The sequence below is a fragment of the Melanaphis sacchari genome, unplaced genomic scaffold (genome assembly GCF_002803265.2).
Source record: "Melanaphis sacchari strain LSU unplaced genomic scaffold, SCAv2.0 Contig0_pilon_pilon, whole genome shotgun sequence".
Classification (NCBI taxonomy): Eukaryota; Metazoa; Arthropoda; class Insecta; order Hemiptera; family Aphididae; genus Melanaphis; species Melanaphis sacchari.
This window is the reverse complement of record NW_020270366.1, coordinates 4048471-4067614: the sequence shown is the minus strand read 5'-3', so window position 1 is coordinate 4067614 and position 19144 is coordinate 4048471. Positions and strand designations below refer to the sequence as shown.

The 19144-nt window shown below is 27.1% G+C and overlaps 1 protein-coding gene across 3 annotated transcripts in view; it reads left to right on the top strand.

Moving 5' to 3' along the window:
• Positions 1-19144, top strand: part of LOC112599563 (homeotic protein antennapedia-like) — a 158064-nt gene that overhangs the window by 32394 nt on the left and 106526 nt on the right. Inside the window, exon 1 of one of the 3 annotated variants that reach the window (XM_025346546.1) lies at positions 12055-12414. The exons of the other annotated variants lie outside the window; for them this stretch is intronic. The gene's annotated coding sequence lies outside the window, so the exon portion shown is untranslated. Of the gene's footprint in view, positions 1-12054; positions 12415-19144 lie in introns of those variants that run through there. 3 annotated transcript variants of the gene reach the window in all.

The window sequence follows — 19144 nt, the reverse complement described above, 5'->3', positions numbered from 1 at the left end:
AACGAGTGGCTAAAAAAAATAATCACGCCCAATATACCTAATAGTAATATAACGAGGCGGTAAACGGTAAATGCGCGCACCTAGTACTCACTATATTATTATAACCGCTCGCCCGCGTCCCATCGATTCATGGACACGTGCGAGTATAATATAACGTGCGCCGACGACGACGACGACGATGCGTCGTGTGTGCACTGGCCTCATTTAAATAACGATAAAAACCGAAGAGCCGCCGCCAACAATATTTACGACCTGTAGGTACAACGGACATGGAACACGATTGCGGCGCGGCGGCATTCACCCGGCCGACCGTCCGTTCAATTTACTACTGCCGCCGTCGATTTACAATGTTCGACGCGATTTTTATTGCTTTTAAATGGGTCGGTCTAATCCATATATACACAACTGCCGCAATTGTAGACTGTATATTATATAATATGTTAAGTACGCGATGTACCGTTGCTGTTTTATGTATCATGCCTATTATGTGAAACGCATTTTTTTCGGTTAAGGTTTTTTTATCGTCTATAACAACTATTTATCGTGTTCTACACACACATGTACATGTATGCCGACTCTGCGTATATTAAATTATGACACAAATAGTAATAATATTATACACACTCAAACAATTGACACGTAGAAGTAATAATTAACTTAGCCTAGGTATAGTTTTATATTAATCAGTTTTTTGATTACACTCTTTTGACCGAAAAAATGTAGTGGATTGTTAACAGAATTTATTTAATTTGCGTCGAAATGTCGAATAAACGATATTCTAAAATATACTTTATAGCCAGCTGTATATTTATAATACACACTGATTATCGAATAAATTATACCTCGTGTTGAGGATAAAACGTTTTTAATTCCAAAGGTTATCCATATAAACCACGGTTATCTACACGTTAACCGTGGTATAGATTAAATTATACTTAAATATATCGTTCATCAAAATATAGAAAAATTTTCTACAATCGCTGAAAGCCTGAAAAGGTAACAATAAATAATCATTTAAATATAAAATACAATATTGATACTTAGTTAGTAAATAAATTAACTTATTAGTGAACCTAAATTATTATGATATAATGGACCTACAAAGAGAAGTTTTAGAGAAATCGACATTATTATCATTCATTATAATTATTATTAACCGATATAGAATAATTAGAATACATATATAGTGTTTATAGATTTTATTATACTTTTATTTAAAATAATTGATCGACTTTAGTACTTATTAATACTTGTATTTTTGTTTTGAAAATATATTTTGTATTCTGAAAATATTTAAAGGAACTCAATAATTAATATTCACGAGTTAATACAATATTCATGATGGTTTTTTTTTTTTTTTTTTATCTAGATATCGTTTGTACAAAATTATACTTATAGTATTATTTTTAATAGTTTGAAAAGTAAAATAAAACTAATTAGGTATACAAATTAATAAAAGTCGTCATTTATCTAAATAATGTATAGCATTTAGTAATTAAATAAACTTCAATTTAATTTAATTCATACCACATTAATAGTAATATATTATAAAGATGCCTTTAGTGTTGTTTTTTAACTAATTTAATTCTGTAGTGAAGAACGTAGAAAACCTGTGAACCGATATAATTATACTGCCAACTTATTATATTCTTATATAGTTATATGTTATATTAAGACACATACCTACACTTGTTTTTTTTTTAAGATCAAATGGTAAAAAACCGGACAAAACGTACCGGATTCCGTACGAGACGTTAAGTTAACTTGTTTGAAAACAACAGTAGATAAAATAAAACATGTTCAGTAAAAAATGTCTGAAACCAATGGTATCATTCTTAGAATAATATAAACTAGCACAACCCTCATTGTAAGGTTTATCCGTTAGGGGGTGTTACTGTGTTGGTGGTGAATAAAACGGAAAACATAAAGGGTTGTGGATAGGAGTGGAGACTAGGACGACCTCTGTCATCAGGGTATGAAACAGCCGTTGAAGTTGTTTAAAGTCTCCGTTAGGTGTCGTGTGTGCAATCCCTTCGTTCAAGTGTTGATACGGTTACCCGTAGTTTTAAGTTAAATGTGTTTATGTCTATATTTTTTTTCTCATTGAAATTTTTGAAAAATAATTTAAGATTACTTACTATTATAAAGGAGAATATTATTGGTATGGTATTATATGATGTATTTATTTTATTTAAGCTTGTTACAAATCCAATAGCTACCTACTTAATAGAATTTAATAAAATATACGTATATTTTAAAAGTTAAAAACCACGATAATTTTTTATTAGTATTTAAATGTTTAGATGATTACCAATTGGAGATTAACTGGGGATGTCTATTAAGACCAAAAGGTGACACTCGCTGTTAGGTATAATTAATTACGGTGACGACAAACTTAAATGCAAGATAGATTGAAAAAGATAAAAGTGACAATCGTTCACTACCCTATACTTTAAAGTTTTTTTTAAATTTTCTCAGTTTTTTATTATTAATTTGTCTATAGTTAAATTGTTTCTTAATATATCATACATTTAATAAAATTGTATAAGAATGATTAATGTATATACAATATTCATACTTACTGCTACTAATACGTTAAAGGATTCATTTACATATTATATTATATTGTTTTAATTTGTAGTCAAAATGATTTACCCATGATTTTTTAAGAAAATGTCATACCCACATCTATTTTTCTTAGCAAACTATCGCAAAACCATACAAACTTTTAGACGTTCAAAATAACCAATTTTACTCTGTTGTTTTTAATATTAGAATCATTTGAACTATTGTCAAATTTAAAAGTAAGAACATATTATTTAGGGTCCCATATTGTATTTGTATTTTAATTTCAAAAAAAGTAATATAATCATTTTAAAATTTTATTATATTTTAATTTTAAAGTTAAAAATAATATTATATTTGTAGATACCTACATTTAAGTTGTGTAAAATTAATTATTCTCAATGCAAAATTTGCTGTTATTCGCTATAGTAAAATGGAAACAACAAATTGTGGGAATTCGTCTTGCTAAATATATAATGACGAAAATTTAAATGAATAGTTTTCATCCCTATCCTCATTTTTTATCTCTCCTTTAAAAACAACATAACTAATTTTCGTTTCTACAGAATCAATCTCATGTTGTTCAATTTAATATTAGATATATTATACAAATTAAATTTAAAAATATTATCTATATTTGTTGTACCTACGTAGAATTTTTTTTTTTAATAGTTAAATTTGTTTGCCATTTATCTATGTCATTATTGAATTGTAATATTTTACATACACATAACTTGTACGAATAATTAAGTAACATAAAAGTGTCAATGTACAAATAGGTAATGATAATGTGCTTGATTTTAAGTTTGATTATAGTTCAATTAATTCGTTCTAATACTAAATTACAGTTTTTGCTAAACGCTAATTTAGTATGCTGCATGTAAGTTTGAGACAGAAAACAAAATATAGTTCGTTGACATCCGTTTAATTGTCTTATGGGATCTATAAATTGGAGATCAATATTTTAATAAAGTTGAAAATAAAAAGTTTTAATATTATAGTTATAGGGAAAATCTCCAATAGGTATTACCAATGTAAGTATCTAAAGTCGTACTTCAACCAAACGTGCATATATATATATATATATATTATATATTATGTAGGTAGGTATAAGAATTATAATTGATAGGAGTACTGCATTCGTATTTTCATATGGTACATATAAGAGACACGGCGTGTACATTAATGTATATACGTTTTTGATCCATACCCAATGCATATAAATCTCCGGAACGTCGCGTCGCAATTTAATTGTAGTGTAGGTATGCATGTGGTGTAGGTATAGTGTAAGTACGTGCGATGAGAATAAGAAGTAAAAAAAAAAAAAAAAATCTGTAGTATTCGCGTCCAAAGATTTCGCGTTAAAACCGATGTCCCCCATTTCGTCGCGCGGTCACGTCACGTCACGCCACCAAGAGATTGTCGTCTTTCTAGTCGCGTCGCCGCTGTTGCGAGTCAACGCGCGCGGCACATGGCGCCATTAGCGCCGCGATACTCGCGAGGCAATTACGGGGCGTGCGTGGCAAACGTAATGACCACCACCGCCGCGGCCGAACTTGTCTCGTCCGCATAGAGTGCGCGCGTTTGTGTTATTATTGTCATTATTATTATTATTGTCGTCGTTGTCGTCGTCGTCGTCGTATATAACTATATATATATAATATATATATATCTAATACTGCATTTATATAAACGACATCATGAACGCGAGACGGACGATGAATTTGTAAGTATATATTATATTTACCGATACGGACATGACCGCGGTATAAATACACGCGATTTCGTTGACGGAAACGTGCCGCCGCCAGTGGCGTCTGACGTTATTAGACTTTCGCAGAAGCTAAACGTACAGCACACAGCATATAGATATATCGGCGTATAATAAATGTATAGGTATTAGATATTATATACGACATATTATATAGGTATATTGTGGTAGCGGTACACGATGGTACCTATACATAGATAGTATGTATTGTATAGTCACATTAAAATTGTATATAATCGTACACGTATATAATATATAACGCACGCGCGCGCGTCAGCGGAGTGAAGCACGTTGACGCTGCTGCACATCTGAGTATCCTGGATAATTTTTTATTCGTACCTGTTTATATTTGACGGGGATGAGGACGGCGACGAGTTTCCGCAAATGCTATACTGCATAAATGTACGTCGCGCGCGCGCCGCCACCGCGGAGAAACATAGTACGTGATTTTGAAGGTGTGATATTTTATTCTGAAATAATGCATGATACAGGCTACAGCTGGTATTAAATGAAATATTTACTCATTATAAGTTAATGAATATTCAACAAAACCAGGAACTCAAATCAGTGCGATTACGATGTAATTTTTTTAATTTTACTTCCGTTTCGTTTTGCAACTGCCCTGGGCTGGTTCCGAGAAAAGCCGTTTGGACAATTGCGATCTTTGTTCGTTCCGTTTAACTCGACAGTTATATTACGTGTATCGAATAATACACATTTTATAATGCTATTGACTTTTTTCTCGTCTGAAAAATAAATGCTTTATAGCTATTTTATTATAAATAACATTTTAAAACATTCTTTATCTTCTATAGAAATCTCTTTGGATTACTATAGAATGCATTATAGATTATGTTATAACTACCTACTGAAATCTAATACCATTTAAATATTTGAAACAAAAATGATAATATACCTATTAATTTTTCTTGTTAATTTTAAGTTTGGTTTTAATATCAAACGAAATTATTATTGAAGAAATTTGTGGTTTTAAACATAGACTTTATAATAATATATTCCTATTATGTCCATTCGTATGTTACTTACAGTACATAGTTATGCAAATATTGATACTAAGATATTTATTTATTGCCATGGGTAGTTCTTAAACATAGAAACCAGGCATTTAGCATGCTCTTAGTGAGCTTTTCTAACTAATTTATTTCATATTATTTATTATTTATATTTAACATGATGTATTAAAAACGGTCATTTTGATTAAAACTTTTGCATTATTTTACAACTTCTTAATAATTTTTAAAAGCAAGTCTTTTATTTTCACTGATCATTTTTTTAAAATATGCCCATTTTTAAAGATTTTATATAAATAATACTTTTTAATTCATTTAATAAAAATTATTAATTTTCGGAATAAAATCTTGATAATTTTACAACTTTAGTTCGAACATATTATTTTGTCTGAAATAATAAAAACTTTTACAAAGATTTTTTTCTTAATCTCATTAATATTATTATGCATAAGTTATTATAAATATTATACAATAAAATATCTAATAAAATGTTTTTAATTGTTAAAATTTAGTTTTTATCAAATTTCAATAAAAATAGCATTATATTTTTGGTTAATATTAAAATTTATCCATAAAACCATTTATTTTTTATATTTTTATTATTATTGGTTTATTTTTAAATTATTTTATATTAATTATCAAACTTATGCAATACTTAGAATAGTGTAGTAGTTATTACTATTTTATCTTAAATTCATCTGTAATAACTAAATTATTATAAGTCGTAGCATATTTTCAGTAAAAGTAATTTGTACAAATGCAATGTGTAAAATAATTGAATATCAAAGTACAATAGGGGAGAATATTTCACTTGCATGCGGGAAACGGCTTGGAGATGAATGTGCTAACGCTGCGGTTGACAGACAATTAATTAAAGCTAAAATTTTAGTAATATATTATATCCCGCCGAATTTCAGAATTCACCCTATACAGAGAGAGAGAGAGAGAGCAAATATATAATATATACGACATTTATATAGGGTTTTTGATTGGTAGTAGTGTTGGGAGGGGTATTGTATATGTGAAATAATACTATAAAAGTAGTTTGTAAATAAAAGAATAGACGTCTATAGGCTATAGCAAAAAAAGTAATACTGGTGGCCTGGCATATAGTATATAATATGTATTTTATTATATTCATAATGATAATTAATTATAATTAATTTTATTTACTGATTCACAATCTGAAGAGTTTCAGTAATCATTATTGATCGTTAACAAATTTTTATAAATTATTTAAAACCAAGATGAAATTATCTCGATACTCATAATAGTATATTTAAGTATACGATGTACTAAAATACAATCAGCTACAAAAGGCTATTATAATGGCTTTATGAACGAGTTCAAATTATTATTCCACAGTCCATAGTTCATAATTATTATATATATATATTATAAAAGTTCAATTATTTTATATAAAATCGGCACTTATATGATCTACCTTATCATGAAAATAATATTCCAAACTGATATTTATGTATGTATTTTTATTTATATTTTTTAATTTTACAAAAATTATTTATGAAAAGTATACAAATCATAATATCTGAGACAAAACTATTTAACCGTTTATGATTATATAATATAGTAATAGCACTTTTATACAGCTGTTATTTTTAGTTTTCACTGCATTTTTCAATTTATTATATATATATTATTACTCGTTCGACATTTTACATTGTATGTAGCTATTGTATATTAAAGTGACGCAATTGAAATAACCACCTTTACGGTATTTGACCAAGCTATAATAAATCCTGAGATTATATATTATTATTATTATTATTATTATTATATTTCAAAAGATCACTGACAATTTTTTTTTCAATACGTAGGTATAGGCGGCTATTTAAAAAGTATTTGTTTGATGTCTTCAAGTGCTATTGTGTGATCGAATTAAATTTTATATAATATATAAAATTAATCTTATGTCAGTAACAATATTATATATATTGTATAGAATTTTCAGTATAACGGTATCTGTTTTCATTTAACGGATAAATCACTATCGTCAAAAACACCCGTAGAAAACAATGTATATATAATGTGACCCAAGATGCTCTATTGCGAGTGTAAGTCTTTGGGATGTTTGTTTGTAGAGCGTTATCATCGGGGGGTCTTTGGGGTATCACGCGTATTTGATGTTTCTACACTCTATAGTATTATGTTATAAGGAAAACGTGCAACATTGTGTATGATTATAGGAAATCATATATAATATATTATATAACATATTTGTGGGGATGGTTGTTATCCATTTAGATGTTAGCTGTAGTCTCATAATGCTCAACTTTTTTTGATTTAAATAATTGTTCTCATAGCATAAACAATAAAATAAACAATTATTTGATTTTTAAATCAGTCGTTTATGATTTTTATACAAATCATTATTCAATTTATTTGTAATCGAATAATTATTCGAAAGTTTTCGTAAACGTTTGATCAATATAATGTAATCGGTGATAGTGTCATAAATACAAAAATTCGAGTATAATGTCTATCAGCTGCAGTCAATATGAACATATATTTATTCCCACATGCAGCTAGTGTATATAGTATCGTTTAACCATATAATTAAGCGTAAACCTTTATCTATTTAATAAATATATTAAAATTAACGTTTTGTCATTGTAATATATAAAAAGGATTTATTTAGATATATATATAAAAAAAAAACAAAAACAATAAACAATTAAAATACGCTTGTGTGCTACAATTTGTCGTGTGCGCATATTATAGGCATACACTCGTTATAGAATACTTATAAATTATAATCATATGTATCTGTTTACAAACGTACATACCATTTGTATAATTTGTATGTATAAATTTATGTATATGTTAAAAAACGAATATCGTTGGTTATTTAATTACCTCAGTATAAGAAAACAATGGATAAGAATAAGCCTCAATTGAATACGCGTACTACTGCTATAATTTATATAGAGAAATTACAGGTTGTGAGTGTTGTGACATCAGCGATGGTTGTTTCACCAAACGTTAAATTTGTATTAAAACATGCGTACAAGTATACACCTAACACCGATGTATTATAGACGACAGTTTTATACGTAATACTCGCGCGTCGCGTCGATAACGGACAGTTTTACTACAGTGTATGTACGTGATTGTAGGTAGTTATACAATAATATATGCACGCATCTATAATTGTGGATTTATATATTATGTTTTTATACTATATACCTATAGTTCAAATATATACATCGTTATTGTAATTAAAGGGAGAACACCGTTTGGTAAAAACTATTAACATATAATAGGTATATAATGTAAAACTTTTAATTATTTTAAATTAGTGTTATTTTGCCGATTAGGGAAATATTTGTTTTACATGATTTGGTTTCATTATACAAAAAACGTTTTTACTATTTTTATCGTTATCATTTTTTAAGTCTTACTTTTTTGAATAAAAGCATATAAATTTTAATTTCACATTCTGAAGAAAAATACTTTTCTGAGATTAAAACAGTATTATGAGAAAACAGTCAATTAGTTATAATTTTAAATGAAAGGAGCATAAATATAGTGAATCGACATTTTGAGAATAATTTATTTTATTCCAATCCGCAATCATATCATATTTTTAAGAATTTATAACTAATGTTTTATTTTTGTATGAAGTATTTTTAATTTTACACTCTGAAGTAGAATTTTTTATGTGATTCAATTCACAAAAATCGAATTTGGAATGAGGTTTTAAGTGTATGTATTCCTAATATATATTTACTGTTTAGATTAGCGGAATAAATAGCGCGATTACATAATATTGGGTAACTTCTCTACTCATCATGCCTTTAAATATTTATAATTAATTAACTTTTCGTTAGAAATTCAATGTTTATAAACTAACAAAAACTGTTTTCTTGACCAAAAAATTATTTTGATAATAATTATATTGAATTTGTAAAAAAATGTTGGTTTTTCCTTAATTTTTTGTTTATTTTTCCTAATTATAAAAAACAATATTGAGAATTTTTAATTTTGATCTCTTTAAAACAGTGGTTTCCAACCTCTTCTATTCTACGACCCTTTGTAGATTTTCAAAAATCTCGCCCCCTCCTCCTATAGGTTGAAAAAAATCGATCACCTTTTTTCATATACTTTACAAATAAACTATACAATATTCGGAATGAATATTTTTCACTTTAATTTTAACAATATATGTTTTATGTAACCATGTGTGATAAATATTTTATGAAAATAAATCATACAAAAATATTATTAACTACAATTTTAATATAATATTTATATGAAACATAGTACATAGGTAATCGTATAGTGTATACAAATTATAAAAACACGAATCTGTGCTTTTAATATATTATTTTCACGTTATTTGATATAATTAAAAAAAATAATATGTTTAACACATTTTTAAACTTTTTATTATTTTTAAAAACAACATATCTTTTTTCTTTTAAATTTCGAAGCAGAATTTTATTATTTTAGGAAACATTAATACATAATAATCGAATATCAAACGAGTTGTTACTACCTGGGTAGTTAGTATAAGTATTTATAATGATGATGAGTGTAGAGACTATAGAGAAGTGGGTCAATATTACATTCGGGATTACACCGTGTCACTTGCGACCTGCTACTCTACTCATTTAATCTTTAAATACTTGTAAGTTATGAGTTATGTATAATTATAAATTTATAAGAACTCGTTCAAAATTAAATTTATATGAATCAAAGCACTCTATAAGTTATTCAGCTTCGGAATATAAAATTAAAAATGTGTGTCATATAAAAGAGTACAGGATTTAAAATTTGATATAAATAAAAAAAAAAAAAATACTTTTTGTTTTAAATATTATTTCGCAAAAATAAAATTATGCAAAATAAATATATTTTAAAATAATTAAAAATGTTTGAAATTATAAATGTTATTTTAAATGGTAATTTATTCAATGAATCTGGTTATCTCTTACAAACTCATTATTTTGTTGAATTATTATATTTTTTTATCATTTTAAATAAAAAAATAATTGGAAAAACTATATATGTTATACCATTTAAAAATTTATAGTATTCAATAATATTTCATTAATTTTATTTTATTGCAAGTAATTTAACGTCTTAATGTTTAAACAAACATTTATTTAATCCATATTGTTGCATAGGTACATTACGTGTTTCAATATCTTAATTAGATAAGCATATAAATAACATGGTTTGGAAAAAATACCGGTAGCCTTCGATACAGTTTAATGAATAAATGCTAAAAAAAAAAATAATAATTGGTCGTTATACTTGTTAACAATGCGAGTATAATAATTTATTAATTTAAACTTAATATATGTTCAAATAACTTCATAGTGCAACTCATAACGTATTATATAAACACAATTATATAATATATGAATGAAATAAAATAAACGGTTGTCATTAAAAATTACATAAGTGTCGGGATTCAAAGTTCAAAATTAAAAATTAATTTTTGTGTTAAATTTCAATTAAAAATATGAAAATTATTGTACTAGACTTTTTGCTTAAAAATTTTTGAGCTAATATAATTTTAATGCAGAAATATTATTATTTTTAAATTTCCACGTGTTAACATTTGTTTACAAAAAGTCATAGAATATGTGATCACATTTTAATTTAATTCAATTTATTATTAATTATTTATCGGTATTTAACCTATTATTTTATTAACGAACGAATTAATATGGTCTATAATAAATACAGGAATACAATTTTTATCAAATTACGTGAACTTACCTATAATAGGTATCATAGAAGCTAAATTCTGAAGTTCTGTGAAATTTCTAAAATTTTTATTTTAAAATATTTGTTTATTCAAATCTTTTTTAAAAATAAAAATAAAACTGGATGTTTAGTACATTATGTAAGTGAATTATTTTGAATTTTTACGCTGTTTTATTTTTATTTTTGAGTGTTTTGTTTTATCGCTTTTTTGAAAGCTCCTATAGGTGTGAAATGATAAAAAATATATTGGCTAAATAGCACGTAATAATGAAAATCTATATTACACGGATATTTCGATTACCCATCTATGGGGGTATCTAATATTTACATGTTATTCGACGCGTCGACATTAATAATATATTATATTAGATATACATCAAAAACGTTTCGTTAAATCGTTTTATGTATGTATATACCTATGTATATATATATATATATCAGTTTTAATTTTCCAAATAGCATATACAGATATTTATTTATATATAATACCTGCACTCTGCAGTGTGTATACATAAGTATGATATATAAATTGACAACAACTAAATTATACATACACAATCGTCATATATTAAACCTACTCGTGTATATGTAGGTACACAAGAACGCGCGTGCTGAGCTATAAATCTATATTTTCCGGTCGTCAGATATGTTATAGGTATAATGTGTAAATATAAAGCTGGAGTGTTGACGGCGGGGAAAAGTGCCTATATTGTTGTCGTTATTATATAGGGGAAGGTATTCCGGTGAACGGTTTTCGCCGTAGCGTTGGAGGGGGACTGCTGATAAGGACGCGCGTATTATAGTAGTACGTTATCATTGGGCATGAGGGGGAACGACTGCTGCAGCGACGGAACGGTGCGCGTGCGTGCGTGCGCGATCGTCCAAAGCAGCGGCGGCGGTCGAAGCAGCTGTTGAGTGCCGCCGCGCCATTAATGTCAGTCCGTCCGGCCGTCCAATCGGGTCCCGTGGTTCATCACCATTTGCGCCGGCTTTTTGAAACGTAGCGCGCGTGTCGCGGACTTTTCGCTCGCACGTTGCTTATCGTCGTCCGACCGCTTTTCCGACGGAACGTTCGTTGCTGCGCGTATTACACCGTTCGTATTGATATTATAATATCGTTTTTTTTCATTCACCGAGTTTTACAATATTATATATAGCTTCAACGGTTTAATTTATATTTCCTATGATTATTATTAATTTTTACTATCGCAACATTTTTTTAATATATTTTTAACGAGATCCGGATAAAGCAATATACCAAATCCGTGTGTCATCACCGTCGAATGGTCGTACGTAATAATTATTCAGGTATCTATTACAAGAAAAATGTTATAATAATATATTTATACAATCCATATTAATAGACGAAAATACACTGCAGGTACCATGCACGTATTATGTGCTTATATATTATTTTTAACAACACAATTGTATTTTATTTTTTAAACTTAAATGGGTATATTATTATTAGTATTTATAGAACTCAAATGGTGTAATTTGTTTTTTGGTCGTACGCGTACCTACTTATCTAAATAAAGTGTACGTTTTAAGTTATTATCAATAATTTATATTCATGCTTATAAAAATTGTGAGTAAATCTACTATATTATTTTATACTTCACTAAATTTCAATAACCATTTGATTTTATCAAATCCAACAATATTAGTTCATAAAACAAATTAATCAAGTTCATATGGTTTAGATAAGATTATTTTAATAACGTCCGATAGTATTTCAAGAAAATGATTTAGTACCTATATTATACTTTATAGATTAGGAGGTACCTATATATTTTAATAAATTATAGTATTTATAAATGATCATATTTTTAAAATATTTTTATAATTATATGTATTAAGTACACCAATGTATTTTATACACTTAACACATGATATTATTATTTCGTTTTTATCACATAATTTATATTCAGCAAGAATACTAACTGTAAAATGTCAACCATAATATGAACATCCTTAGAATGTTTTTATTACACCATGCATTATATGGTACATATTGCGCATATAATATGATAGAACCTCTAAGATCACGAGAATATTTCATATAGATCTAACAGAGAAAGTGCTTGAATTGAACAAATCTCTATTTATCTGGTACTCGGAACTGGTTTCCTCGTATTTTATAAAAATAACAACACTAGGTTTAAGTAAATGCAATAATTATGTATATAGTAATTATTTTATATTACTTATTGGTATTTAGTTTCATATTATTATTTAGCAATAAATAAAAAATCTATATAGGTACGATATTGTATTAAATATATAACTCAACATTTAACTTCAGATTATAATTGTTCGATCAGAAATGAAGTGGGTCATGGACCTATTTTGGCGTGTGTATCTATGTATATATCTATAAATATTATGTATATACACCTATGCAATATTTATTGAGCAATTTTGATCAACAACGAATTGAGCACGTTTAATTGTCTCAAAATCTGTTGCGGCCCTGTAGTTGTGATCGTGGGCGGACAGCACAATGGTTGTGGTGCACTATAATACACGAAAATCGATAAGAATCAAAATAAAAAAAATAAAAATTCATCGATTTAATAATCTCATTTTTATTTGTGCATAGGTACCTATATGATTTATTGTGCTCTGACAGGTGTTTATTATAGTTGTATATGCTCTTACCAATTATAATCATATGGTATGGGATTTTATAATAGGTACTTAGGTACCTATGTCGTATTGGAAAATGAAAAATATATGTTTCGAATGAATTATATAATTTCGTGTTGGAAAATATTATTTTAATCATAGTTCATATAATAATTATATTAATTATTTGAGTTAAGGGATCTTGTATAGATTTGAGGTCAGAGTGGTTTTTCTGTAAAAAAAAATATGTCGATCATATAAACAATCACTTGATAAGTGGATGTTTGAAAAATTATTATAATTACAATTTTTTTTTAAATTTAATAACTGATTGTTCATGATAATTTTAATATTATGTATTTATAGTTCGTTCTTTAAGGGTTTATAACATGCAATACTTATTTTTATTGAATCGTCAATCAATTGTGTAAATTGTTTATATATATATGTGTGTGTGTGATTTTAACTGCAGCTATTTAAATTTAATGAATATCATATACTGTTACTGATACTGCTATAATACATATAATAGTGTGTTTTTGAAAATAATAAATATATATCAATGTAATATCATATCAATAAAATAAATTATTAAGTAAGAAATAATTATATTTGGAATATATGTATATAAATAAAGATTTATACAATTTCTGAAAAATATAACTTAACTGTTTTTACACAGTAAACAGAAAGAACAAAATATAAAACATGGTAAAAGAGCAGCACATCAACTGTTACTTTTAGGAGTATGGAACATTCATTTATTTATGTAAAAAATAAAATCATTGTAAAACTTGTAGTGTACCGTTATAAAATGTTTTTGAAATTTATGTAAATCTTATACTTTAGTAGTTGATGTGCGTATATTTTAAAGGCTATTCTCTTCTCTTTATATTTTATTTTTCTACAGCCTTTCATATACAGTTTTAACTTTCACTAATTATTTCCAATTTCAACTGATTATGCTTAATTTATTTAAACAAATAAAAATAATGTATTCCAAAAAGGTTTTTCTTTTATAATTTTCTAGTTTTTCGGAGTTCACCAATTAAAAAAAAAATCCAAGAGAAATAATATTTTATGAATAGTGGCAGTCAAGTCTATGAAAATTAATTGTTTTTCCTTTCTCTAGCGCTCATTTGTCATTAGTTTATTTTCAAACTGAAACCATATACTATAATTTTATAGTCAGCTATAACTATAAATAACAATTCTTGTAAATATGTATAATTATTTATTTATATTTAATACAGCCATCATTATTTTATAAAGTATTTTAATTTTAATAAAAAATAATATTTCATAAAAATTAAAAAAAAAGAATTCCTAATCTTAACATTATATGTAAATTTACAGTCTTCATATTTATTTAACTAGATAGGGCCCGGATTTATTCTTTTATAATAGCTAAAATAAGATGCTAATATTTTCTTAAAAAGTTGAAAATATTCTCTTCCAATATTCTATAAAATTCATAATAAAATATGCAAAATATATGCTTTTTATTAAATTATTATCTTGAACTAAAAATATGCATTTATATGCAAAATAATAAATATACATAAATAGATACATAATATGCAAGATAATTAAACAAATAATACAAAAACCTGATATAAATAGGTACATATTAAAAAATACTACATGTTAAGAAAAGTTTGATTAAATTATTAACAATAATATTTTATATTTATAATTATTTTACATTTTTATCTATGAAAATTTTTGAAAACAGTTGACAACTATATTTTGTTTCATGTGCTCTGGTGTCATATTTGTATAACGGTTGTTTAAAATGTTTTTATATGTGTTAAAAGAACGTTCGACGTCAACCAAAGTCAGAGGAGCATATTGCAAATCAGTTATCATAGCCGGTTAGGTTAAGTGAATTACAAAATTAAACTATACTCTGTACCTATGTTAAGTGACATGCGACACTGCAGTGTTGTACCGTACCTGTAGTAATCGAACGCTTAGCTATTTTTGAAGTGTAGTAATTCCATTTCTTGTCGGGCATTGTTATCTTAGATAAGTCACTTATCTACTATAGACGATTACAGTAAATTATGATGTAGGGTATAAAAATTGTATATACGATGGTATATAAATATAAAATATATAAATATCATATCACTATTATCGGACATATAATTTAGATTATTTACGCCACTGCACCAAAAAATATCGAACATCTATAAAAGTTAATCGATAAATATTCTTTATTATACGAAATATTGTTTTATCTTAAAATATTCTCAAATATGCAAAAAAAACTTTATCATTTACTACTCACCTGATTCATGATTTGTAAAGATTTCGAACCCCCATCTGACTGCATAGCATCAAAAAAAATATGCAAAAGAATATAATTCCGGCCCTTACTTATTACCTTTAATTTTCATTTGTAATAAATTCCAGTTTAATATTGTTATGTATTAAAATTAAGTTTATTTCATCCTATTAATGTCTTAAAATTTATAACGCGTGTTTTAAGTATTCATTTAATTTTATTATATTTATTTGAATATTTTTTTACTGAATTTTATAAATTTATAAATTATAATTGTTTAATAGATCGGCCATCACTATTACGTTTTTTTGTTCACTACTTTATATTTTTAAATTATAAACATTATAAACGTTGATCGCTATTACGTTTCTCAAAATTCAGGAAAATAGAAAGTTACGATTGAAATCACATAAACTTTATCTATAAATAAAATAGATCAAAAACTATTGTTATTATTATTATTTTCAAATACTGATAGAGTATAAAAATATACTTAATATAAATACTTGGAATATTTTTAAATTTAAAAACAATTATACTGTACATGAATCTCGATTTTCGATTATAATGTCAAGATTATATTATATTACTGGGTAATAACTTTTCTCTGGGAGATGTTCGAAAAATGACATTATGGGCCATTACTATTGTAACTTATAGCTGCTTACCTATACTTACCTACTTTAGTTATTCTAGAATTAAATTAAATTTTATATATACATATTCAAATATAGTTCACGTGACTTTTATAATACGTCGTAATATACCTACTCTTAGCATACTTAGATTTAGTGTTCATACATCTCTATATATAATATAAATAAAATATTTGTGTAGTTATATATATATATATATATATAGCCAGTGCTTGAGTCGGGTGTAATTACCACGTCGTCGCTATGTTGTTGGCGGCAGTAGACAGCGGGCAGTGGAAATATACTGTACCTACATAGATTATTAATGAATAGACTGTGAGCAGTAAAATAATAATTATTATTAATATTGAAAAAACGCGTCCGATCGGCCCAGCCGACAGGGACAAGACCGGCCATAGTTATCCTCTTGATTTGAATTTTAAAAAATACACCCGTCAGTTTGGTCTTTTTTCGGGGCGGCCGCCGGTGCTGGTATACGGCGTGCGGCGTCCGTATCCATCACAATGACGGCGGCGGTGGTTGCGGAGGTCGTTCCCTGCATAGTTGGCCGTAAATCATCTGTGGCGTGAGAGATGTGCGACGTCCATTTTTGATTTATCATCAGATGCGGGACGGAGAAATTGAAGAGGAGAAATGAAAATGTTTAAAAAAAAAATAATAAAAATAGGTATACATACATAGTAAAAACGAGTACGGGCCAATAATAGTAATCACTAATCATAATTGTGATGATAATAATAATAATAATAATATAAAATAGGTACAATGCATCAATGCGTATGTACCCCGAGGCGCAATGGGTCCAATTTTGCCAGGTATACACCATATAGGTATAGCTGTAACCTACATATGTACTAACCGGCACCCCAGTCACCCCCGTTTTCTGCGAATCGCCCTTATTCAAACCGGTTGGCGTTATATAGAAGAATGTATACATGACAATATAATCTGTTCGCTGTTCAGTATCTATACAAACGTCCAATTTCGTGTTATATCTCTTTTGAAAGGAAAAAAGCAGATAGCATTATTAAATGAAACATATATAAAAAAAACTGAATTTTTTTCTCTTAAAGTCACACCTTTTTTTGCAATATTTTTTTTTCACGATAAAAAAAAATATATATATATAATACTTTTATATGTTTTGAAGTTTTAATGCTAAATCATATTTTAAATAAAGTAATATTGCTATTTTTATATTAATAATTTATGCGTAATGTTTAAATTGCCTGTATGTTTAGTTAGAGTGTCTATTTAAAATTAATTGTTTTATCAAATTATTATCCATTGATAAATACATTTTTCGAAAAATAATTTTATATTGCGTATATTTATAACAATAATATTACGGTGTTTGTTTTTATATCTATTTATAGCTGCAATATTTATGTGAGTCGATCGATATGCATATATACGACAATATTCATTAATAAAAAGTCATTATAATAATTTTAAAAAAATATGTAGTATACATAATATATTACATATATGTATTAAATATAATGTGTGTGCAGGTGGAATGATGCAGCGGTCGACATTCATTGAAATAATAATCTCGGCGGTTTTTGAAAAAAAAAATATGATGATAATAATAAATTATTTTTAAACTCAATTGCACGTATTACTGCAGGAGATGACGTACGAGATCAGAATAGACGAACGTGTAGAAGGGTTCATAAAGAGAAAAAAAATGTAGTCTATATATTGTGCGTGGACTTTGATGGTCGAAAAGCGTTTAAACGTAAAAAGCCGAGCACGTTTTATAAAAATACAGGATAACTTCGAACTGGTTTGAATGTACGTATATTATATTCGCGATTGTTATCTTACACAGAAATAGAAAGAGAAAGAGTTTTTAGATGTACATAAATGTGACGTCATGCGTATTTTTTTGTCGTGTATACATTGTAGTCGTCTTTGAGAAGTAATTCCGATTCAGATTCTGTGGCCCATGTACTCGCCACTCATTTCGGATTCTAGTCGCGTTTTTCGAGTTTCTGTTTCGTTTGAATCGCCACTGCCGCCTCTCCTTCGTTGTATATTACCGCCACCAATCCTATATGTTTATAATATATACACTGCCGTATTCGGGATCAGATCTTTTGTGGGACAGCTCTTAGTTTATACGCACGTATATCGTGTATATCGTGTATACATGTATACATGTATATAATAACAACAATAATAATAAAAAATATCGGAATATATTAAAAAAGTGTATATACATTCAAAAAAATCATCTTGTCTTATATTCTGTGATATGATGCATAAAACCATTTAAATCAGAACACACTGTAAGTGATATTATTCGATGTGTATGGACAAAATGTTTATGTGCATTATTGTGTATAGATTTTTCTAGTTTTTCACAAATTTTTATTTTTATTATTAAAAATTAAAATTAAAATTAATAAAACGCTTGTTGACGCAACTAATACGTGTGTATATTATATAGTACGTACGT